General features: G+C 35.1%; 1 protein-coding gene across 4 annotated transcripts in view; it reads left to right on the top strand.

The window, feature by feature from the left end:
* The window catches only part of LOC111418123 (kekkon 5), a 228,467-nt gene that overhangs the window by 158,325 nt on the left and 44,211 nt on the right, over positions 1-25,931 (top strand). For 2 of the 4 annotated variants that reach the window (XM_023050583.2, XM_023050581.2), the window contains exon 1: positions 16,958-17,193. The exons of the other annotated variants lie outside the window; for them this stretch is intronic. The gene's annotated coding sequence lies outside the window, so the exon portion shown is untranslated. Of the gene's footprint in view, positions 1-16,957; positions 17,194-25,931 lie in introns of those variants that run through there. 4 annotated transcript variants of the gene reach the window in all.

Below are 25,931 nucleotides of genomic sequence, written 5' to 3'. Positions count from 1 at the left end.
TAATCATAAGGTAACCCTACGGCTGCAACGAATCTCTTTAAATTTCAACTTTCTCCGGTTAAATAAATAGACTTTTCTGTTCTTTTTACGCTTAATATAAAATCCGTGTAAGGCAAAGAAATGGAGCGGTCCAACAACGAACACAATTCCTCACTTAACCGAGGACTCGTTTTAAAAATATCACCCAGAAACGAGGGATGAACAGCGGCATATTTCTTGATATATATCTGTCCGGTAAGGGGTGGTCAAAAAAAACGGGCATAAATCCGGATTGAACGTGACCTCAAGTTCAACGTCACCTCGGTATGGTCACCATTACACGAATCCATCACCGTCCGAGGCAGATTTGCGTCTAAAAAGGTCTCTTCTCCTAGCAAATTGCCCTATTCGACACCTAACCAACCGACGACAGATTTATGGTGAAGCTATTGTCGACACTACTTTAAAAGCGTTCAACTACAATTTATATTTTCTTTGTTGATATTTAAACGTGTAATTTTCATCTGTACAAACATTTAGAGATATGTAAACCGTTAGAGAAGAATCTAAATAAATTTATCATTCTCTCGACGTTTGATATGCAAACCACATGCCAGAGATTACATTTATGACGCTAACTGTCAGAACGTTTGCTTTCAGAGGGCAACTGAAAGAGAATGGAATGTGTTGGTGCTTACTTTCGGGGTGCGACCAAGAAAATCGTTGATTTAAAATAATATAGTGACGTTATGACGACGTCCAAGGCTGCGACATCTGTTAACGTGCCGGACGAAACCTTATCTCGACTTTTCCAGGCGATCTAAAGGAAAAGAATAACGAACTTTCTAGAACTGCTACGTTTAATTTGCGAAGTTTATCGGAGTCCTTCTGGGATTTTCTCGGCACCGGTATCTATATCCATGGAGACGCCACTCAGAAAACTTTTATGTACACAATAAATTCGGGAAGTTTTCCGTCCCGTGCGATCATAACTTTAGGACGTATGAAATTTGTCGAGAAGAATAACACACAACCCCGTTAATTGTGCTTAACCGTATTTTTTATCACCATAATAAACACGACCGGCGTTGTTCAACGGGAAAAAAGTATCTCTTTTCAAACCAGAAATAGAATATTTATGAGGGAAAGATCTTTTTGTAGTTTTCGGGGGGCTTCATCGATATGTTAAGCCGTTCAAAGACCGGCATTAAATAGTGAAATATCCGGGCTCCCTTTAAAAATAACCCAGTCGGACCGAAACCGCAAAAACGACGGCCGCAGACCGTGAAAGAGACGAGGCACTCGCGTTCGAGTCTTGAAAATAAAATTTCACCATGTAAATATCTGGAAGGAAGGGACGACTTAAACTTTCCCCTTCAAAAGGAATACGAAATGATGCGAACACGACCAGGAAAAGGCTTTATAAGGACTCTTCGTGGTCGTTTTTATTGCAGTTTCGAAACGGCGAGAGATGAACGTTAATGCGTTTGATGATTTAAATTATGTATGAAGCAAGCAAATAAAATGCATACCATAGGATGTATCCGTTGAAGGTGTTGTGGCACAACGTGAAAATTGTACGTCCGAAAAGATTAGTTTAAGACGCTTAAACTAATCTTTTCATCTTAAACTTTTAAACCGTGCGCTAACAAAGTAGACGAAGTGGAATTTTGTATTAGCGAAGCAGGCTCAGACCTCCCTTTACTTAAAATAGTGGGAAACTTCCGAGATGTCGATAAATTTATCACATGGGCTCAATCTAACTTACTCGCTGCTTGTAACTCCTTTTGAACTAAAACTCGTTGGCCGTACTACGAAACACGAAACGAAACGTTTAACACTTTTATCTGTCCTTCCCTTTCAAATATTTATTATCATACCCTCCTATACGTATAATATTTGGTTAGAGTCAAAACAAACTGACCTGCGGAAAAATGTAAATATCGAGGGAAAAAGAAGCGTAACAGGAAATAGATAACAATATTTACCTTACGGGTAAAAATAGACGCTTTCCAATCAATAATCAATACTCTCGCAAACACGAGTTATTATCTTCATCTCTATATATGGGGAACATTTAAATAAAGTCGTGATAAAGTGGTGAGTGTCATTAATGGTTATATCTTTAGGCAAATATCGGGGTTATTGTATTACAAAATCAAAATAACTTTCGGAACGTATGGTATAAAAAAATTACTTTTAAATTTCATAATGGTTAATAGAATACCTAAAAACATGTCGATATTAAGTCTAAAACATATGAGTCTTTACAATAGGAGAGTTAAAAAACGTATATAAAACAGAAAATTGAAAAATTCCATGTTGTAACCTTCTAAAGAGGTTTCCAAAAATTAAATGGTTGCAAACCAGTTATAGAACGTTTTCTAATTTGCTTGCACTAAATTATTAACATAAAAAAAGGCGATGAAGTGTGTCAAAAAACTTTTAGCGCAACTTTTCATGCTCTCCGACATTCTGCCTCAACTCAGAATGTTGTGGTCATCCTTGTTATGTGATTTCCAATACCATGGAATGAAGAATGCTGGGTACTGTTTACAGAGTGTTCAACATCTTGTACCAGCATCTCAATTTACTCGAGACGGCATCAACAACAAAACTCTAATTTTTGGATAATTGAGGGATGTAATTCTGTAAATACTGATATAGTCCAAATTTCATATTTGTACCTGTATTGGGAAATCCCAGCTCTATCTTTTTGTTAAAAAATTATTAAATAGAACGGAAAATTTTACTACAATATGATACCATCAACAATTAAATGATTTTTAGATTTAGTTAGCGTCATATCATATCGTCATATTGTATTTTAGGGTATCAAGTCAGTTCTTGATTGAAAGTAATTATAACCGGTAAGTGGTCAAAGTCCAATTCATTGACTACTGATTGATGAATGGGGAAATTTAAATTTTTCGTTATTACTAGATCTAGAATATCCGGTTGATAATCACTTCTGTAGGGATAATAGGTATATTCATCCGGTACATGTACATTTAGTTGGTATTGATCTAAGATGTTATTTAGATATATACCATTAGGATTATTTGCTCTGCACCCCCAGAATATATTTTTAGTGTTCAGAACTCCAATAAGGATTTTTCCATCATTGTTGTTAGCAAATATTTCTCTGATGTTATTTTCCTCTAGGTTTCCGTTTGGTTGCCGGTATCTACATATAATTGTATTTGTTTATGATTGTCTAAATATATATTGATTGCCACTGTTTCCATGCTGTTAGTTTTTGTTAATTTTTGATTATGTGCTATACCTCTTTCTATTAAAATTGCAACTCCTCCCGCTGCTGTTCTGGAATGTCTATCTGTTCGGAAACAGTTATAACCTGTTATTCTAAAGTCTTATCCTGGTGCTAGATGGGTTTCTGTTATGCCAGCGATATCGATATTGTCATGTGTATAAAAGTTACTAAAAAGCTATTAGATGGTGTCTTTGTTTCTTAATTACGTTGGCATTGAAGTTTACAATATTGATGTTTGTTAAATTTTGTAATGTTTTAGGAGGCGTGGATAATTGTTGGGAGTATTTCGCTGAGGAAATAAGATTTGATTTGTGTGAGCAAAGGGGTAATGATTTTATTGATGAAGTTCATGATGGATAATACAATTAGGGGAATTTATGAGGAAGATAAATTTTGTGTTTGGGAATTCATGTTATTGTGTTGGGCTTAAGAGTTATTATACGTGGTTTGGGCATATGTCGAGTTAGGATTTATTGGGCGATATGATGAGAATTGTGTGTGCTTCGTCTTACTTGTCATGTGTTCTGCTGTTGTAAATCGGTATGAACCTTACATCCTTTGTAATTAGCAGGATGAGCTTCACCGCAGTTGGCACATTTGGGAGGATCACTTTTCCTTTTCTTGTATTGGGCGTGATTGTGTTCTTCACCACATTTAACACATTTTTGTTTAAGTGAGCAATAATTTTTTTTGTGCCCATAACATTGGCAGTTAAAACATTGAGGTATGTTCGGTAATCTTTTCCTTGGTTCCACTTGGCTTTGCTTATTTCTTGAATATTAAATATTTCTTTGGCTTTCTAGTCTTATCACAATTTTTATAGGTAATTCTTTGCTGAGTAATTCTTCTTTGATTTCGCTCTTTGTGAAACATTACGCAATACTACCGCGAGCGTTGTCCTTGAAGCATCTTGATAAGTAAGGAATTCTAACTTATTTTCTGTGTAATGTTTAGTTAGACACATATAACAATGTAGTATATTGAGCATCATTATGACCAAGTGAGTTCACAGAGAGGGGACCATACACACAAGCGAAATATGACAAAAATAACGAGGAGACACCCTTACCGTCTCCGGATATAACAATGAGCAGAGTCATGGGAGTAAGAATCCCATTTTGTATATTTTCTACTCGCTCCTTAAACAAATATAATAAATAAACGGATTGATTAGGATTTCGATTTGATTTATCATACCATTTCGAACACATTCACATTTGAACGAGATAAATTTCCCTATAGCCCAATTTAAGTGATAATAGAATAAATCAATATCACCAACCGATCGCGATTATTTAGCTCCGTATCCCAATCAACGGTAGTTCGAATCAATGTCCGAGAGACGAACATTTCTAAAATTAAACCTGTTAGAAATGTCAACAGGATGCCACCGATGCATTGTAATTGAACAGGTAAGTTTTAGAGTAGATTAAATGATCACAACGAAGCTTGAAATCAATTTTATGGGTACCTGCAAATACTCTTTATCCTTTCCAAGCTTTCTATATTTACTTTTAACTAGTTAACCGTTAACCGGCATTATGAGAAATGTTTGTGATATTGTATTCACTACATTATACTCTCAAGAGAAACAAATAAGAAAATTGCTTCAAACTGGGTCAGTAAATAGACTTAATACGCTGATGAAACAAAAATGTGTCTACCTCGCATTTACGATGAGAAGTTTACCAATTTAGTTAAATTGGAGGATGTCAATTATCTTGCTTGTTCACAACTTGGTTAGCAGCTGAGTTCGTTATAGCGACAAGAACTCGGGTTAAAATGAGCAATTTTATTATTTCTAAGTAATTATTTAGTAAATATGTGTAAAAATAGATGGCATCAAATCAATAATCAATATACTGGCAAAGTGAATTTATTATCTGAATCTTTGTATATGGGTGGACATTTAACTGCAGTCGTATCGATAAGGTGGTGGGTACCGTTAACGGTCATATCTCCAGGCAAACATCGGGGTTTGTTTTATTACCGTCCCGGGGTGAGAACCGAACAGATGCGGTTACTTGTTTGCCTCGGGAACTCAATAATTTAGGGTCGAAAACGTTACCTACCGTTTCCTGCAAAACCGCGTCTACGACTGCACACGTCGCAAAGTTACAAATGTAAACGCGAACTTTGCCAGTAGCTAACAGGTCGACGGTGCCCGGTTTAAAATTCGTAATAAAACTTTACGATCTCTCGCGAGCGCACGTAGAAATTGACGCAATCGTTGCCGTATTACGAGGGCGTTTATTAAACGTACCGTTATGGTGAAAACATAAACAGTTTCCAACAATAGAAACAAAACGATGGAATGGGCTTTTCGATTTTTCTAACCCTTACAATTCTTTTTTGTTCATTTTTTATTCTCGATCTTCCTCATTACCGCAGCAACTACGTACGAGGCGATATCTGCTTGTAACGGACGTTATGGGGGCGGTGGTGTGGTCGTGCCGATACAATCCCGTAGATTTATGGGCGACCAGGTTCCCTTGAAACAAGGGCTCAACTTCGAACGGGGGTGGGTGAAATCGACCGGTCCCCGCCGGCGTTTTGTCAAGTCGGGTGAGGAACAGTTCTGGGATTGGGGCAGCGTGTTTTGGAATTAGACGGATAATAGCGCTAATGACGACCAATAAGTACCCTGTGTTCTATTCTATACACAAACCTCAATTCAAATTTACACAAATTTTTATTGCAAACAATCGTTTTTTATACTTTATAATAAACAGTTAGGCTGTGAAAAGCTCGTAATTTATTTCTTTTATTTTATGTCCAGGGCTATTACAGTAAATTTTTTTTCTTTCGAAACCTATAACAGTGATATACCGCCATAAATTTTCCAAATGGAAACACGTTAAATTTACGTCCTATAACCAGACGGTTCGCGGGGCAAAAGTCAAAACAATTTTTGGAACATGTGCTTTAAAACTTCTTAATGTCTCTAGAAGGAGTAATTGAGTGCTTTTGATGGTAGTGAAATGGAGCACGTGTTCGGAAAAGGGGCAAACGTCTTAATCATTCGAAACAGTTTTTCCTAAAATGTACCGATCACTTAGTATAGGGATCCTAAAAATAATTTCCAATTTTAGTTTTGTATTCAACTCTTTCAACCATTTCCGAGACACGTCTATATTGCATACCTTGACGCAGGCATAGACTCAAACCGTGTAATTGATGCAACTCTGTAATATTGCGGAAAGTTCAAAACTCCAAACCATCCCGAGCGGAGGGCATATTGCATAAAGTATGTCGCCTCAAGAGAGTACTCACTCCTCCAAGCGCATATTTCCACGGTTGGGAGAAGACGCGATCGGTGCAGGATGCAGTTTTAGCGATTGTCTTATTTTGTTCCAAAGATGCAGTGGCAAAATGCAATATCAAACGTGAATAATTCTATATTCCATTTCCATCACTGAATCAAAAAAAAAATAATATGGTAAATTTCATTTTATGCTTTTTATTCTTTATAGTTTACTGGGTATTACGTTTAATACATTTGCATTAATAAATAGGACTGTATAAATATGTCCATCGAGGCTTCCAGCACTAGTTGACAATATATTTTTAACATTTGCAAGTTGAAATGTCCATAAATATGGTGTTTGAACGAGTTTATGTGTCGAGTTAGTTTAATTGGTAAAATTGATACGATAATATAAACAACTGTTGTGCAAATTTAATCGTATTCTCTTTCAAATAACATACAAGTAATATTTATTCATTCTTTTGTATTATACATTTTTGATGCACAAACAAATTTTTTTTCAATCAATTCTGCAATTGTATTTATAACATAAAAGCTATCAATATCCAAACTACAATCTGAGTTTCATTATACAAACTGGTAACCTCCCCAGCGTTCTGATTTACTATTAATAAACCTCGAATGGATCAATACTCACATTGATATTATTATACGTATCTATCTCGCTTTCCGTCTCTCTTATTCTCGTTGAGTTAGATGGGATGTTTTCTATGGTTCCCTTGTTCCCCTATTTTTCTCCCCGACTCCCTCATGTAATTACCCCACGGAGAAAATCTCAACCTCAACGGCAAACAGAATATATTCTATGTTACTCCGACATAATTTTCAAAACATTATTTTTATTGAAGAATTTATTTTAATTTACTTGATTTTAATTCCTGTTAAATGTATAGTGAGGTGAATGAGAAATTTGAGACGATATATGATACAAAACCTCTTACGGTCTGGTGGATAATCGGATTTTGAAAGTTTTAAAATGTAGAATTACGTTGAAACGCGTAGATATTGATTAAAGTATATCCTCTTACACTTTTAGTTTGAAACGCACCTATTTCATTTAAGAACGCCCCTTGCAATCTTTGCAATGCTGTGCAATTTTCCAAACTATCACCAAGAGGTTGAGCTCACGCCCTCATATACAGATTTGTCTCGGTCGATTGCACTCCATTACATGTTATTACTTTCGTAGATAACCGTCCTAGACTCTATTGTTCTCGAAGATAACCGCAATAACTTTCGTAACCCATAAATCAGATTGTCTGCCTAGAACAATTTCTAACTTTTTTTCCTTAAAGAACCGTTTTATCACGATACCTCTATCTACGTTTTTCATTCGTTCATTATCGAGTCTAATCAACCAGGACCTTATTTCAATCTTAACGGTTCTCTCTCTGTTTCCGTTTCCATCCTCGGCCCCACGTTGACGGATATAAATAACTGAGGCAATTGTCCCTATAGTCTCAATTTAATAAGCGGCAACGATGGCAAATGGAGCGTGTAGGACAGGAAACGGCGTTGGATGGACGCGTATCCAAACGAAAGCAACGTCTTTCTTCGTCGTCGACCCGTTGTCTCAACAACAGCTCACCCTAGACCCCACGAATTGATTGCATCTTGAACTTTGATAAATGGACTTTGCCGTTAGCTCCCCGTTGCTGCTGCAGCTCCGACAAAAGAACCGTCTAATAAACTAAGAGAAGGTCAAAATGTCCGTCTCACGGTAGTACATCCTGGGTGGTTATTCAATTGACTCTTCTCTTTCATCTCTCTCTAACAGTATCCATCTCCCATTTTAAAACTAGCCTTTCTTATTTTGTCTTTTACAATGTATCTGCAAACGGAATGCTATATACAGTAAACAATCGGCGTTTGATATTATTCGAAGCGAATTGTATAAAATCAAACATATTGCCTTTAAGTAAACAAGCGTCAACTCAATAGCCTACATATAGCACGTGCCAGTCGAATTAATCGGTGTTTACGTTCGAGTTATTTTCTCTTTGTTTGACGTTTGCTGAACGATACGAATATAGCGATACCGACTACTCAATCACGATCGATAAATTGGGACACAAAATAAAATGTGTTAAAGTATAAACTATTTAGAATTCTTTTAATCTTTTCATTTATCTTTAAAGTTGAGTATTTCGATTAAATACTAAATAGACTGATATAATCTTTACAACTTGAAAGGTGCTAATCGTACGTTATACTTTTGTAACACAATTAATTATTTTTTACTTTGTAAAATGTACTGAAATTTATTTCTATTTAATATTATCGAACCTATACAAAAGGTGAAAAAATTTGTTCGAGGTTGAAATTCGTTCAGTTAACAAATTGCTTCATAAGACCATCATATTTTTTCTGTTGACAAATGATCAGGTCTCACAGATTCTACCATTCTACATACACAATTAAAAACTAACACAAAGATAACAGGGGTATCTCGTATATCTACATTGATGACCAAGAATTTTAGTACATAATGCCGTAAACGAACGTTCAGTCGATTTCTTGGGCGCTGTTACCCTTTGTGAACTCGATCAACTTAATCATTTTTTAAACGGCTATAGAAATATCGCCTCTACCTCTTTAACCGATTCAGTCCTACGATGCTTTATATTAAAAAAAATCGATATTTTATAATTTTCCTTAAGATAAGATGGAATGAAAAGTATAAAAATGTATAGAGTTGTTTGAAAAAAAAAATTGTTTTTGAGATATGAGATGGTGCAAAAATGCACCACTGGTAAGATAAATGAACAACACACCAAAATTTTCATTATCATTTATTAACTAAGTAATAAATTAGCCGTAAATAAATAATAGTACTAATACAACATAACACTAACAAATACCAACTTTGGTATGAAGTTTAAGATAAAAAATATTTATACTAAAATTGGTGCAAAATGCAATGGGATGAACGGTATAATCATTTATTGTGATACTTCGCAAAGCACTCTTCATATCCACATGAACATGGACACACTATGTCCATAAACGACTATTTCTAGGGAATTCACCAAATAAATACGTCTAAACTGGTTTCTGATAATACCAAAGATGATGTAATCCTTATATCTCATCATACATCCCAATGGTGTGTTTTTGCACCATGAATGTTTCAAGACGTATTTTCAGAATTCATATTTTTATTTCGCGTTTCAAGATATATATGAGGAAAATATACACTAAAACCTTGCAAATATCAAAATTTTGAAGAATTTTATGCACTAAAAATAGTTTTATTTCTATCGTATATTTTGAATAGAAATTTGCAATAGAAAAGAATTGATGCAAATATGGTTTAAATAGCAAGAATTATGAAATATTTTGATATGTATAGCCTAACAACCTTAGAGTGTTATCGTACAAACAGCTAGAAATCTGGTAATATATGGCTGTAAAATAATTTTAAAAACGCTGGTGCGTTTTCACACCAGTAGGACTAAATGGGTTAATAATCGAGGATAATGCTCACACCACTATTGAATTGTCCTTTGACATTCTTCAAGGTGATAACTTGATGGACCGCATTTCCCCTGCCCTTAATTACAACAAGGCCTCGTTTTCTGATATTTCGGCTCAACTCAATGACATAAATTGGGACATAATCTTGAATTGCAATGACGTAAATGCTGCTATAGATCATTTCTACACCCACCTAGGCTTAGCAATTAGTAAGTCCGTCCCACACAAGTCTAAGTAGACACGGTATACACGGACTTAGTACTATACGGACCAAGTTATGATCTACCATTTGACAAGGTAGATCATAACTTGTTATGCGGTAAGTTGTATCGCGCTGGTGTTGCTGGGTATTTGCTGGACTGGTTTACCTCTTACGTCTCATGACGGACTCTTGTCATACGGTTTAGTGGATGCTGACGACCTTAAATTGTTTCTCCCTATTTATAGTGTAAATGATTGCGCCAAATTTCAGAGTGACCTTTGACGATCTATGCAAGTTCTGTTCTGATAACTGTTTTGTTTTAAATATCTCTAAATGTGTAATTATAACTATACACTTGGCAATAACGTCTTAAATAGGAACTCATCTGTTTGACATCTTGGTATCATCCTTGATCAAAAGCTATCTTTTGGTCTTCATATTGATGGTGTGGTCAATAATGCATATAGGACGCTCGGTTTTGTAATGCGTTCTTGTGAGGATTTTACAAATCCGTATGCGATCATCAGTATTTATAATGCTTTTATCAATAGCATCTTGAACTTTGGTAGTTGTGTCTGGAGTTCCCAGTATTCTTGCTATGTCGACAGACTTGAGAGGATTCAGATGAAATTCTTAAAGTTTCTTTCTTATAAATCGCATCATGTTTACGAAGACTATAACACTGCATGTGGAAAGTATCGTTTACTCACCCTCCGTCAGCGGAGACTACTTGTGGATGCCATGTTCTTGTAGAGATTACTCAACGGACTCTGCGATTCTCCTTACCTTCTGTCTCGTGTCGATTTACATGTTCCTCCCCGTCAACCTCGTTACGGTTTGCTTTTCTATGCACCTACACCGCTCACAAACGCTTATAGAAATTCTCCTATCATTAGAATAGAGAGAGCAGTAGACCGTCTCCACATTGACTTATTTGTGTTCAGTAAACAGAGGTATAAGTTGCTCGCTCAAAACATTATCATAAATGCGGACGAGCGGTATCAGTTTTAGTTTATTTTATTTATAATTCTCTGTTTCGCATACTATTTAGTTGTTTTCTTTTCCTTTTTCTTAATTTTTTTTTCTTCGATGTAGATGCTGATTAATTTTGTATATGGTATATTGCATTATATATATTATATTGTATGTATAAACTCTGTGGAGCAATGTCTTTGGGTCTGTCCCGTTTTTGCTCCCTTGGAAAGTAAATAAATAATGGAAATCAATGACCACACAAATAATCTTAATGGAATTTTCTCATATTTATTGGGGACAATTTTGAATTGAATGTTTCACGCGTTCGCCAAAAACCTTTCCTCTTAACGATATCACTTCTGGTACCATTGCGGGCACTCTCTTTTGGCAGTACTTCAGCCGATTTGGCATTCATGGACGATCACCCATGATCAGGGACAAAGATGATCAAAATTGAACACTCTTCAAGGGTTCAAAAGGCTTCAAAGCATCGGAATTTTAGAGAGATTTCACCGTTCCTTGAAAGTAGCCAACACTGCCAGAAGTAACACTAACAAGTAGAACAACGATCTTTCCTTGGTTCTCCTAGGCTTCAGATCATCTCTTAAGGAAGACAGACTTGAGAAGGCTGTTTTTCTCAAAAATACATAAAAAGGACAAGATACACAATCAGAAAATCATAGTCATAAGCCCCCACCGATACTGCCTTGTTCTCAACCTGTTAAAAACATCACTTAACACCTTTTTTGCATTATATCTAAAACCTGATTAGTTTACGGGTAGAATGTTACACTCCATAACCACAGAAACACACCGACAGCACACTTATTGGTCTCAGCTAAAAGTCTCACAGCTTAAAGCAGTTAATGTGTTCGATTTGTGCTTTATCGCCTTCTTCCTTTTTCCTAAGAATACAAGTATTAATAAGATTACAAACATAGGGTGTAATATGTGGACATCACAAATGCATACAGTTAATATTGAGTTGAACTTTTGATTTATCTTTAAAATTGAGTATTTCGATTAAATACTAAATAGACTGATATAATCTTTACAAATTGAAAGGAGTTAATCGTACGTTATACTTTTGTAACACGATTAACTATTTTTTATTTTGTAAAACGTACTGAAATTTACTTCCATTCAATATTATCGAACCTAGGGTATGAAACTACACAATAAGGTTCCTAAAAATTCGTAGGGATTGGACGGAGAGGGAGGATGCCGTTCTTTCCCCCAGGGTATTCTATTTTAGTATACACGGTCGAACCCCATTCCCGTTTATCTATCGAACGACCCTTGTAGTTTCGCTTACGCGGCCAGCTGTTGGATTCACAAAATACTTACACCCCACACATGCCACATTTATACTTTAGCTATCGATTTGTTCCTATCTTTTTAATCCACGGAAAATGTTTTTCATAGGCACGGTTTATAACCGAAAAGCTATTTCACGAATGAATTTTGCATCAGATAGAATTGATGGATGGTCGTATAAGGACGAGACGATATACATAGTTCTTTGCGAAAGTGGATCTTATATCATGAACTAAAGGCCGCGGTTAAGTATCGTTGTAAAAAGGCCACGGTTGTGAGTAATCCCAAGGGAATTCGTTGTACGTGCCGCGTCCCCTTTTTAAAATTTATTGTTAACTTGATCCATAAAATTTACTGCCGCGTTTGCCTTTTGCAGAATTCAAAGCACGTTGTCGCCAACTCGAAACGTTGGCTACCTTGAACGGACGAGTTTCTTGTTGTGCTTTTGTAAGATTTTGAAGATGAATGTAAGACACCATGTCATTTTTTTTATCAAACTACAATTACGACAACCACGATTTACCGTTTCATAAAATTTCATTGATATTACACAATACACTTTTATTCTCTTTCACAACTCGCATTTTAAAAGCAATTAACCGTAATTGCGATACACGATTTCCGGACAATAGCATTATTACGTATTGTCGTAATAAAGTCAATTTCGAAGCATTTGTAAAACATCGCTTGATATATTACAGGCAAGACAAAAAATTTACCGATCCATTTCAACCGATACATCGAAAAAAACAATTACCCACACATTCATTATTACAATCGTTGCTCTTGATGTAATCCAAAAATCGATAATTTATGCCGTTCGATTGGAACAACAAAAACAAACTGGTAAATTACTGAACAACATTGTACAACGTCGACCACCACAACAGCAGCCTCAGTGCGGTAGAGGAACGCTCGAAATGCATTTTCTGTGCACGCTTTGTGTGTAATAACTATTGTTGCTGTCACGAACACTTTAAAACGGCTGCCGCGAAGCGTTTTACACAAAACAGTTTTCAAAGCGAGAAAAACACGTCCTTAGTTTCATATTTCAACTTTGCGGATTGCTCTTAGATTAACGTGCCAGGTATAGCCGCTCGGTGCACATAGTATAATGAAAACAAGGGGATTAAAGGACACCGCCAACATTCGCATTCACAGCAATATCGAATTTGTTAGTATTATTTCAAAGCACACAATCAAACATAATACATGATTATTAAACCGCTTTGAGATTAAAAATAGTTTCCATCTTGTTTCATGTAGTTCTCTATTGGTACTTAATTTTTGGTAGTCAGCTTACACATTAGTTAAAAATGCTACGTTTTGAATTGATGCCCTTTCAAGACTTCCTCTTCTAATTTTAAATTTTGTCCTATTAAGTCTCTACACTATAAACAATCTCGTTGTCCCCCTCAATCCAGTCTTGTTATAATAGGCATCGTCCTCGCTCTAGTTTATATAGATGTTTGTTAGTGCGTAATTCACCATCTTTCTCCAATGTTCGAATATTTTCTCAATATTATCATCCTTAGAAAATCCTACTGCTACTTCTAAGAAGTTTAGTAAACTACCTCTATGTCTTAGATCATCAAATAGCGACTGTTTAAATCCAAAGAGATGCATCATTGGGTGACAAACCTATGTTTTCCATATCGCTCTCTTTGTGACTTCCAATTTACTTTATTATCCAACGTAATGTCCATGGAGATATTCTGGGTTTGGCAACATTACACAACCACATAAATAAAACCAATTAATTTGCGTTCAATCTCCCAGATAGCGTTGATAATTTTTAGGGAATTTTAGTCGATTAACCTAAAATACGAAAAAGTCATTGCGAGCTATATTGGATATATTGGACCTTTTTTATTGTGAGTTCTATTGGATAGTTTTTGGTTAGGAATATTTTTAATGGCTAAGTTGTGAATACGTAGAATGATTTTTGAATCTGTGAACCTTTAAATACACCTGCATTTACTTTTTAATGAGCAAGTAAAAATATGTAGAAATGAGGTTGGAATCTCGTATATTTACGTTGATTACCAAGAAGGACACTATTTTAATAGATAATGCAAATTAATAACCACACAAACAATCTTAATGAGATTTTTTAATATTTATTGTAGACAATATACCACAATTTTGCATTGAACGTTTCACGCGTTGGCCGAAAACCTTTCCTCTTAACCATTGCGGACACTCTTTTGGCAGTACTTCAGCCGAGTTGATATTCCAAGGACGATCACCTATGATCAGGGACAAAAATAATCAAAATTGCACACTCTTCTAGGGACGCGTCAAAATCACACGTCTACCTTCCATCATCAAAGCAGCAGAATTTTAGAGAGATGTCACGTTCCTTGAAAATAGCCATCACTGCCAGAGGAAACACTAAAAGGATTTTGATATCACTTTTGGTACCATTGCGGACAGAGAGTGTTTTCGGCATTACACCATTATCACCCATGATCCGGGAGATAATTCGAATGAAAATTCTTTTCAAAACTTCACACTCTTAGGGACGCGTCAAAATCACACATCTACTTTCCATCACTAAAGCAACCGAATTTTAGAGAGATATCACCCTTCGTTGAAAACAGCTATCACTGCTAGAGGTAACAGTAACAGGTGGAAAAACCATCTTCCTTTGTTTCTTCTAGGCGTCCGATTATCTCTTAAGGAAGATCTAGGTTGGTTTGTTTTTTCAGCCAAATTTTGTTTTTTCTCAAAAGTAAGGAAAAAAACAAGATACACAATCAGAAAATCAGAGTCATAAGCCCCCACAGATACTGCCTTGTTCTCTACCTGTTGGAAAATTATTTAACAACTTTTTTGTGAGTTGCTGTGAGTGTTTCGTGATGAACTGTATCAATTGCTTTGGAATAACACATAACTATTTATTTGTTCAAACTATTTCACTCTAAAACCATAGACAGTACCAGCAGCACACTTATTGGTCTCAGATCACTTAAAACTGTTGGTGCGTTCGATTTGGGCAAGTACAAGTATTAAAAAGATTACAAATATAGGATGCAATATGTGGACAACACAAATCAATATATTTAATATTGAGTTAGTCATATCTGGAAGCTTTGCTTTTAATAGTGTGAAAATGAAAAATTAAATCACTTAGGCCCACTTTTACCACCTCCCGATAAATTTATCCGATAGATAAATCCAGTTCTTAGCCAATGAGAGCGCTTAAAACCGCCGTAACCATGGCAACTATCCTCTAGATAGTTTATCAGGAGGATGGTAAAAGTGGGCCTTAGTTTATTGCTGTTATAACAGTTAAGTAAATCAAGGTCAGGACTATAACCCCTAGATATCACGATGACAAAAAAGTTACTAATAACATTTGGGGAACCAAGATGTTTAGGTATTGAAATGTTATTTCTTATAAACATTCCAGCATTCAGTTATTTGTAATTACAAACGTAATTGATATTCAAAGTATGCCTTATGTTCTAGGATTAAATTACGTTTTATTTCACTGACAATCCTGATAATCGTTTAACCTTAGAATACAGTATTGATTTCTGCGTAATTTTCCATCAACTACCATAGCCAATGTCTCTTCTCCTCACAACTGTTCTTATAACGTTGCTTGTTTCAAATTTGTACAGCTTATTTTATTTTTCTCAGCCCTGATGGTGTTGTTCAGGTAACTTCTTTGATCACATTTGAAGTATCTATCAAAGTGTGAAACAAAAATTGCCCTAAGGTTCTTCTTCATTAAATCTTCTTTTTTTCATTTCTACGTTATAAATGTGGTTAGTAATAACTTTACCTTATTAGGCACAGATTTCTGTTAGTTTACCTTACTGTATTTGATGTCAAATTTTGTTGATTTTTTTATTTTCCACTTCTGCTTTTCAACCTAAGTTGTTTTGTGTCAACCACGATCTTCCATCTTTGTATCACCATGCAAGATAGTGAAACGCTTTCCTTTTTGTTTTTGCGTTTTTGGATTTACTTTAACATAATTTTCATTAGGTCAACAACGAATACGTTGAGACGTTGCAGCTAAAGTTCTTCTTTTTTGTTCATTAATCCCTAACTAAAAATAAGTGTTATCTGAGTGCAGATATTATCACCATTCGTGATTTATTTCTGGAATATTAAAAGAAGTGAGAAATGATAATTGCTCAGCTTTTTCATACATGAATAATTGTTTTATATAGAGAATCTTTTGTGAATCACGGTAATGATACACATTTCTTCCTTCAAGGTAATTCTGCAGACACTTCTCAGGCAGTTGAAAGGTGAAAGACCTCGAAAGTGGCGGAGCTCCACGAAAAAAAAATAGGCGCTTACCAACTCCCATCGTTCTAACAAAATCCTCCAAACCAGCAAGCGGTGAAATACCGAAGAGGTATGGAGGATACCATTGTGTCTCGGCTCTCTCGGAGGTACAGGGAGGCGAGATTCGTGAATGTTCGACAGTGGTCGTCGCTTGGCCAACAGTTTGCCGAGTCAGTTCGACTCCAACGTTCATTTATCGTAGACGACAGCGTGTCGTTTTATTGAGCTACGACGACGGCAACAAAAAAAACTTTGTTTTCAAGGTACAATCAAATTTTGCGCGAACGATTGATATTTCAATGAAAAGACGTTTAATTTTTTTGTGAAAGTGAGTGTTATTGTTCAGTTAACCGAATCCTGGTGGATTTTCATAGTTTTATGACGCGGCAACAGGTGGGTTTCACTCATGTTTGCTTAGATGAGCTGCAATAAAAACGGATTAATCTCAATTGTAATTAACGCAAAAGGTATAAGCGCTCCATTTCGCTTTGTTATACGTCGAAATTGTGGACGTTTTACGTTCAAGACACCTGTTTGTCGTCCTGGCGGGTCAGATCCCTAGGCGATTCTTGGAATTCTTCGGACCTTTTGTCGTCTACCTGCCCTTCAGAAAATTTCGGCTAAACCAAAACCGTCAAAAAGATAAATTCGACACGTATCTATACAGTCTTTTTAAAGGTGTTAAAACTCTACAGAGTACTTAATTTTACTTTTTTGCTAAATTTTATTTACCAAAATCAATTTTTGCATTACCATGATACGAGCTCAAGGTGAACTTTGAACCTTGCATGTTGCATTACCATTATTTTTTTGTCCTGGGAAGTAGACCAAAACGTAATAAAATCACCCTGAGTCAACAGAACGGAACCAAAAAATCAAAAATGTTGGTGTTTCCTTCAACTATCAAGTACCAAAAAAAAATCTAAGTGATAATTACACACTACTTACTCATATGTTACCAACCTATTATTAGTAATAGAAGTGTAAATAGTGCGTGAAAGTGTTATGACTTGATATCTGAAGAGGTTAAGCAAATATCGAAGTAAATAAAACGTTTTGAAACAAGAATTTGATATTTAAACTTTAGATTAGCTAGGAAAAATCTTTTCTTGGTATTTGAAAATTCATATTCGTAGATCAACAAAAGGCAATGACCTGGGGATTTAAGATAATCATCCGTTGCTACATTCAGCGTCTGCCGTTGCTCTGTCTGCCTTTTAAAAGGAGCAAGAGCAGCATCTCGTTAACGGGTTTAGTTATCTTGGATGAAAGCTTCGAAACGAAGGCTACAGTTTGTATAAAAACAAAGCTCGAAGCACATTCGCCTGTGTTAATCCTTGGACTTTTTCTTCAGTTCTCTTGTTTGGGCATATGTTCAGCAGAGAGTCCGACGCACTTTCGAGATGCTCGGAAATAAACCCGACGTTTCGGACACGTTTTCTGGAAACATCACCATTTTAGGTTATTTACATTAAACCCTGAGCATTAAAAATAAATTAATCCTTGTCCGGTTGAACTTCGCGCACAAATACAATGTTTATTACAGCACCGACTTCAAACTTTTGTAAATACTCTTCGTTTTAATGGTTTGTTTTAAATCTAAATTTAATTTCCAACGAACAACATTCGGCTTAAACTATCGGGTTTAAAACCCATTTCATGTCGGATTAGATTTTGACTGGAAATACGCTTTATTTGACATACGTTCGCCCATAATAGCAACGTTCGGAAACCAAATTGAACAAAAAATGTTTTTAATTAATATCTATATATTTGAGTGAGGCATTGTTTTGACAGATATGAAATATTACAATGTTTTTATTTGGGGTTATCTTATCTGAATGAATAGGAACGTCTAATAGAATTATTTCGTGAGAAAATTCGGAAATATCTATCAAATGAGTTAAATAAATAATAAATAAATAAATAATACGGTTTATTCATAATTAAACCTAAAAGATCTCAGGGAGCGGTTAACATTAATATTTCATTTTGGAAGTAAGTATCTGAAGTACCTGAAATTGTATCCCTACCATGAAATAAGTATTATTAGGTTCGCTGTCCAGGAAACAACGTTAATTTTAAATATTCAAAATGACTTCTATCGGAAATGTAGCCTAAGGAAATTGCAACAGAAAGAATGCGCGTGTGTCTGTCAGTAAAAGCAAAAACGATGTTTGGCCTTGTTTTAGACTATTTTTAACCACTTTTTTAAAGATGGTAGAACGCAAACAAAAGGAAACTTAGATTTTTTTTTACCTTTTTTCTGCTTTTCTTCTGCCCTTTTTTTGTTCAAGTATTTAAGAGTTCAGAAAGATGCCAGAAGAGAATCGGAAAAAGTAAAGGATGATAAATTTCTTTCTACAGAATTTCTATAAAAATGCCACAAACTAAGCAATACACGGCAAAAAAAAGGAAATAAAATAGAATGACGCCAAAGTTAATCCAGACAGGAACACTTATAATGGCAGAAAACATGATTTCAATCTAACACTTAAAGGATAATCTGAAGAAAACTCGCCAGGGGTAATAAAGTTACCTGATGGTGTGTTCCAGGTCACAAAAACATTGTGAGTAATGAAAAGGAGGGATAGTTGGCCAAAGAGGCAGCGAGGACCCCCTTTATTGGCCCTCATCCCGACTGTGGACTATAAAAAAGCCACTAAAAATAAGCGATTAAAGAACTTCCAGGACACAAACAGACGAAAAGTATGATAATTCCGGCGCAAAAGAAAACAAAGCGGTTTTATGCTTTAGCAAAGAGGGGTTAAGGTCGCTCTCATGTTTTCTGAGCAGCCACACGTCCCTAAATTACAATCTCTTCAACATTAAACAAGCTGAGGATCAAACTTGTCAACTTTGCAACGACAAGTCAGAGACTGCTGAACATATTCTATGTGACTGCGTCGCCAGAGGTCGCCTAAGACACAAAATTTTCGGAAAGTTTACCTGACACCTACTGACATAAAGGAACAAGACCTTGGAGCAATACTAAAGTTCATCAAGGACCTAGATCTGCCCTAAACCTTTGTAGGACGTAAGTTACAATATATCTTATAGGTTGTTGTAACGAGCAAGTTATAGGCAGCTCAAGTTCTAGTGATTTGAATCCAAAAATTCTATTTTTATTATTCTAAAGATCTCCCATGGTTGTTCCAAATAGATTTATATTCATACAACATATCAAATAAGAGGGTGAGAATGAGGGTTGAGACGAAGTCGGCAATCTACCCACGTAAAAGAGTAAATTAGCTCACAGAACCCAAATAGAGGCGAGAAAACGAGTTGAAACTAGGATACTGGTACGTAACGTCATTTGGTGCTAAGGATCAGGAAATTATTCTTCAATTACAGCATCACCAGATAGATATTTGTACAATAACTAAGACAAAAAAAAATGGCAAAGGAACAATACGGTGCAACGATTATACACTGATCCACTCAAAAACTCAAAACTGAAAGAGCAGCGTTCGGAGTAGGAATCTTCTTGAGGCAAGGTTCAGAGTACTAAAGTCGTATCAAAAACTTTCGTTACACATAATATCAGTCTACGCTCCAGATACCTGAAGGCCATTTCAGGAGGCTTTTAGAACAATTATGACTTTATAATAATGGGCGACCTGAACGGAAAAATAAGCAAAGAGTCAATAAAAAGTCATACACCTTTTGGTTTCTTTCTATCTTTTTTTGGCATTAAAGTATATCGGGTAATAAAGTACTATCAGTTGAAAGAGCCATCAATTTTAGATTAATTTGATTTAAACAACTCAGAGCGTCATTTGAATATTGCAATAATTATGGAATATTATTTTAATATTATGAACAACAATTGCTGCTTATAAAATGTTAGGGTGTAAGCAACAAAGTTACTATCTTTGCCATAATCAGTGTAATACATAATGGATAATAAATGTTCTAAATGCTATGGATACTAAATACACTAGGTATCAGTTGTTGATTTCTGTGTAGAATGGTGTAGTTCCCAGTATTCTAATACTGAGTGAATCATTCCACTATTCCGTGGACGATTACAGTATCCAGTTATGTTGTGTGGTATCTGAAATGATTCTTTCCAGTATTCAGAAGTTAACATATTTTTCATAGAATAATTAAACTAGATTGGGACCAAAATGTAGAGGTTGATTCCAGTACCCAATTGTGTCCATAATAGATGTTTTCGATATAGTACAGTTAGATACAGTTTACGTAATCATTAGCATCAGAATTTGGTGGTTAGTTCCAGTATCTAGTGGTTAACTTCAGTATGCAGTGGATGATTCCAGTATTCAATTGTTAAATGTAGTATCAATAGGGTTTGATTTCAGTATTTACATGTTGTATACATTCCAGCACTCAGTTGTTGGATGCAGTAAATTGGACGCAGTTGCTGCAATTGTTAGAATTTAAATCAGTTCCTTCTGTATTCCAATGTTGCTAAGTACCCATTCTGCCGCAGTTATGACCTCATCCGTTTCTGCAGTTATTGCCAATTTTCTACTGTGTACCGTTTCAGTTTCTACTCCCAGCCTGCCGATTACTAAGATACATATTCTATCTATTCTATCTAAAATTTGATAAATGCAACTCTGAATATTGCAACGCCTAAACTAACAACTTGAAAAATATAACTTGTTCAATGATGAGTAATCTGGGTTTCCAATACTTTCTTAGATAGGAAACGCTTGTTCACGTCTTTTCAATCATATTCTACACCTTGCAACATAATGAACAACATGAAGTTTCATTACTGGATCTTTATTGATGGATGGTTGTCCACTTATCACGTTTATGAGAATTATCTTCATAGTTATACCACCTAAACTATTAATAATCTGTTGAACCTCTTAATCATGATTTTTCGAGAGATTGTTGTGTTAACTACTTCCAATACAATTTTATTTAATTTCTATTGTTGGAAATACAATTTTGTTCTCTCTTATTCTCCAACAGTTAAATAGTTAATACTAAATCACTAGGAACTGAACCGAAAAGCGAAGAAACTATTATTTTTTGTGGATCATAAACGTAGGCTGAACCAATTGTTCTTTTTAATTCACACCTTTATTTATAAATGTCGTATTCAATAAAATGTTTGAAGACATCTTGATAACAAAAATCATTTATCCATCACTTCTTCCATCCGCAATTTTTGCACTAAGTTGATTTTGATTTGGCTTTTTAAACGCGCCGCAAGTTAATTAAATGGGTTCTAATTTTATGTTTATGTCAATAATAATGCAATTGAGTTCGAATTAAGATAATAATATCAAACGAGGTTAGTCATAACCAATGAAAGGTCAATATTTAAATAATAAAAATAGTTAAATGTGGGTTAACCCACGATTAAAGATTATCGCCATATTTTGCAATTAAAACGTTCTTATTAATTTATCGTAAGTAATATAAATAGGAGTAATACAATATTGTTGCTGAAAAAGGTTATAGAATGAATCACTCGTTCTAATTGGAGTTTAATTAAGTAGATCTGGTAGAAGCTATTAATTACTACAATCAACTCGTTGGTTTTAAATAGAACTGGGTTAATGAAAGACGGGGTTTGAATTTTTACCGGCAGTAGGGAATAAAATGTATTGAGAGACGGCGGCGGCGTTTTTGTTCTTGCTCTTCGAACGTACGTAGAGTCTGGGACATTAATCTTGTACCCTATTTAACCCAATAATTCCAATGAATAGCGGTTAACGGAAAGGCACGAAGTCTGGCGAGATAGAGACATTAATTTTGGTTCTAAACGGGATCTCTACACCGAACCACTGGAATTCAACAAATATTCTCTCAGTTTCGGACTGAAGTCAGTTTGTCTCTCAAATGATCGAACTTGGCTGGAAGTTTACTCTATTCGACACAGAGTTAAGAAACCTTTCTCTTTTTTTTTGTACTTCGAGTCGAGTCGAAATTTGACAGTTGAAACGAAGAATACTTTACATTCCTTAAACCCTGGATGCTTTAACTAACCCATTTCATAAATTATTTTCCCGAACTCCTGTCGGGATTACGTCCCCTGGATGTAAATTAAACCCCGCAGGCCTTATCTATTAAATCCGGCATCTGCCCTGAAATTTTAACGACGTCGAGGTTCGTCTCGACGACGCACCACCCTTTCCCGCGTAAATACAATTAGAAATTCCGTTATTTTCGTCTTTTCGAGAGGAGGAACAACGTTTTAAACTTTTTTTTTCGACGAAAACGTAATATAATTCTCCAAATACCGAGGGCTCGTCATGAAATTTTAAGGCTCGTAGTCGAATTTAGAAAGCTCGTTTTCGAGCTAAATTCGAACGGAATTTGACGTGGTAGATTTATTGAAGGGTAATTTGATATTCTCGGTTTCATTTCGCGGTAATTGACTTTGGAAAGGTTTATTGATTTTTCGAACCGGCTCAATCAAATTCAAATTGATTTTTAGATAAACAAATTGAGATAGGAAGAGTTTTTCATGTTAAAATTAGTATTTCTATATAAAATCTGGTTTTATTTTTTCTTTTTTTTGGCAAGGTAGTTTCCTTTTTCTATTTTTTTCTACCTTAATTAGATCCCCTTTAATTTTGCTAACGAAGAGACTTTTTCGTCTCTCCACACAATCGCTTGTCGGAGCTTAAAAAAGTGTATTTCAGTCACACTTTAGTTATTTTCTCTATTACATTTTAGAAAATGGATTCCATCCTTTTTTTGGGACATTTCAAAATCTTTACCTGATTTCGAAAGTGGGCATTCATGTTGTTTGAAGTGGGTAGGTTTTATTTCGGGATTCTTTTTCATTCCCAGATGGTTATATAAATTGCGTGGGGGGTTGTCTTACAATTGATTCATTGCTGACGGTATTGGAACGAGAGCTAAAGCCATCAGGGTTGGATAAAGATGTGTAAAGAAAGAGAGAGAGCAGCCGGATGGATCGAAAGGGTGGATATTATACCAGCCTGGTGAACACTTGAAACAATAAAACCGGAGATTGTTAAAGGCATTCCCTTCAAATGTATAGCCTGGCTAGAATATGCATGGAATCCAGGAAATATTTGCTCACTTCAAGGGGGTAAATTGAACGCGTGTACTATCAGTAAAATGGGAACGTACACAAGCTATTTCGGAAAGAGAATGTGTTGCAATACAAAAAACACGTGGATTGTTTTATGTATGACGTTACGGTTTCGAAGAAATAAGATAAGAACTGGTCGGTAATACCAATATAACGATAAAAGTGTTGGATAAATATTGGAATTTTTAACTTTTCGTTCAGAGAAGTGTTAAATTTCTATTTTTACGAACTTAAGAAGACGTGGACTAAAATTGATAAGCTAATTTATTATTTATATTAATTCTTGTTTCCGTGGAGCTCCTTGTCAATATCCCTTATGATGCAACTTGCTTCTATATCTAACAGTGTACGACATTTTTTTTAAACAGTCTTCAAGTTTTTGCAAAATTTATCATTTGATCTGTAACCTTCCTAGATAACAAAAAGGTAATTATTCCGTCATTGTGCACGTTATGTAACATAATCATTGCCTAACGCCTTATGATTATGTATACTTTATTAAGCTGATTAGATTGGATACTCTTTCTTTGCAAGGAGTTATTTTAAAACCTTAAGGATACTTCACTAACAAAAATATTTAGGTTGGCAGATTTAGCACGCCGTACTTAATTCAGAACAAAGGGTTATGACATGCCTTTTACTCAAAATACATCCACTGCGGCTTAAACGGGTTCAGGAACTCTGCTGGAGTGTCTATACTTATAGTGCAGCCCTTAAAGCATTTTTAGCCTGTTTTGCATGTTGTGACAAGTTACAATTTAAAATGTGTTAACATTTCTTGGTACAATAGAAAAAGAATTCGATTTAATACGACTGCTGCAATAAAAATTCTCTACTTTACATGCATAAAAGATTTAGATGCGATTTGATAAGATTTTAAGAATGCGCATAAAATTACGTGCAAACGTAATTGCGAATCGCAAATTATAAGACCGGAAAAGTCAAACTATTCCATCGTTCAGCACCTGACTTTGCGTTCTCGTTTTATACGTTGTTTTCGTTTACGTTAATGTTTGTGTGCAGTTTCCTGTTCAAGGACAATAAGTTCTCTTGAACGCACACGTATGTTCTAATACGGCAAGGTCGCGAAAACAACACGATAATTGTCTCGTTTTCACACTAAAATGGTAAAGTTACTTCTACTAAACACACGTTCGACACAAATAGAGGTTTTATTGGTGTCAAAAGTCCTAAATCTTTATTATTTTATTATCGAAGTCGTTGTTTTTCAATATTCCTTAGATGTAAACAACGCGATCCATTGAATTCGTAAGCGATTAATCTTTCGTTTTGATGGTAAACAAAACTAAAAATTGTTTTTTGGGTTTGGAAATCGTCCAGCAGCACTCAGTAATTGTAGGAATTACACGATAAGATGTAAACAATCCGGACGTTAGAGGAGAGTGTCTTGACTTTGAGTTATTTTTAATGACTAAATAACGACCTCCTATCGACGCTATGTCTACTATAACATTTTTAAAAGGGTTATAACGTTATCAACGCGTCACTTAAATACCAAAGAGAAAAAGAGATCTGACTGAGAGAAACTGCATAATCTGGTTGATATGCCCAGAAATAGAATTAAGTAAATGACTTAATATTTCTACAAAAAAAATATATTAAGTGAAACAATGAATTTATGTTTAACTCATGTTTATTAATGCTTACAAAGTTATTTTTACATGTAAACATTCTTGTTAGATTTATAATATCGCAGTGATTAATTAAAATTACTCACTACTTTTATGTGTTGTTATACACAACGATAATAAGAAAGTCATAAATTGTTGTGGTTAATTTTAATGACTGATATACACCTTCATTATAACATTTCTGATTACTAAGAAATCATTTTTGAGTCAGTTGAAACTTTTTTGTTAATAAATAAGATAACAATGATTTTCGTTGATGTAAAAATCAGCAAAACAATGGGTCATTGTGCTATACATCGCCTTGGGTTGAATTATCGGTATTTGTGTAAATATGCCGTGAATAACTGGCAGTTTGTTCAACTTTGTTATAGAATGTTGCGTGCTGACTAAGATCTATTTTAAGTTGTTAAGAAAATGTTATTGAATCG

The sequence above is a fragment of the Onthophagus taurus genome, chromosome 11, assembly GCF_036711975.1.
Source record: "Onthophagus taurus isolate NC chromosome 11, IU_Otau_3.0, whole genome shotgun sequence".
Classification (NCBI taxonomy): Eukaryota; Metazoa; Arthropoda; class Insecta; order Coleoptera; family Scarabaeidae; genus Onthophagus; species Onthophagus taurus.
The sequence above is the reverse complement of the archived record's forward strand: the minus strand, read 5'-3'. Positions and strand labels throughout refer to the sequence as shown.